This window comes from Chiloscyllium plagiosum, chromosome 8, assembly GCF_004010195.1.
Source record: "Chiloscyllium plagiosum isolate BGI_BamShark_2017 chromosome 8, ASM401019v2, whole genome shotgun sequence".
Taxonomy (NCBI): domain Eukaryota; kingdom Metazoa; phylum Chordata; class Chondrichthyes; order Orectolobiformes; family Hemiscylliidae; genus Chiloscyllium; species Chiloscyllium plagiosum.
The window spans coordinates 86,604,223-86,605,431 of record NC_057717.1 but is presented as its reverse complement, the minus strand read 5'-3'; positions in this window follow the sequence as shown (position 1 = coordinate 86,605,431).

The following is a 1,209-nucleotide window of genomic DNA, read 5'->3' as shown; positions in this document are numbered from 1 at the left end:
TTTTCCCTGGGGTCGGGGAGTCCAGAACTAGAGGGCATAGGCTTAGAGTGAGAGGGGAAAGATATAAAAGAGACCTAAGCGGCAATTTTTTCACACAGAGGGTGGTACGTGCATGGAATGAGCTGCCAGAGGATGTGGTGGAGGCTGGTACAATTGCAACATTTAAGAGGCATTTGGATGGGTACATGAATAGGAAGGGTTTGGAGGGATATGGGCCAGGTGCTGGCAGGTGGGACTAGATTGGGTTGGGATATCTGGTCGGCATGGACGGGTTGGACCGAAGGTCTGTTTCCATGCTGTACATCTCCATGACTCTATGACATGCAGTCGGAGAATGATTGTTTACATTTAAAAAAGAACAAAGGTAAATGAGTGTTTCTCAGACTGGACAATGGTAGACAATGAGTGTAATCTTGTGGATGATGAGCGTGACCCCTCTTTTTGGACAGCCCTACCCCCTCCCCCCCCCCCCCCCCGTCCCACAGCCCCACACTCCCCACCCCAATTAAGTGCCAGTTACTGACTTAATTTGTGACGACAGGCTTCTCCCCTGAAGATTAAGGAGCTGAGGCTGGATATCCTACCCTCCGAGAGCTTTGAGTCAATCAGAGGCCAGCAGCTATATTAAATGTCATTGGGATCCTGCCTGAGAATGATGTCCTCAGCCAACAACACCCCACCCCATCCTAACTCTTCCTCACCTTGGCCCAGTGTCCGAGCTTCTACTGGTCAGCCAACCCAGCCAGCCACATGGGCTGAGGGGCTGCCGCCTGAGGCCAGGCTGTCTAGATCCAGACCTCCAGTCAAGAGTGCCTGCAGACTGTCAGTGACATTCACCGAACCGTGTTGCACCCATTGGGCTGGCACTGTGTAGGAGCACTTCAACACATCAAGACATGTGAACTGTAACACGATTTGGAGATGCCGGTGTTGTACTGGGGTGTGCAAAGTTAAAAATCACACAACACCAAGTGAATTTGAGAATGTAACTTTTAAAAAAAGTTTCATGATTTACATGCAAAAGAACTGAAACCAACATGGTCATTCTAAAAGATGAGATCCTTAACCAACAATCCAGGTCTTTTATAATATATAATTTCAGTTACATGACACTGTAAAATTTTGCTATAAGTTCTGTGTCTTATAGTCTTGTCCTGCACAGCCACCTGATGAAGCTCTGACTGCTGTGCTTTCAATGAACCTGTTGGA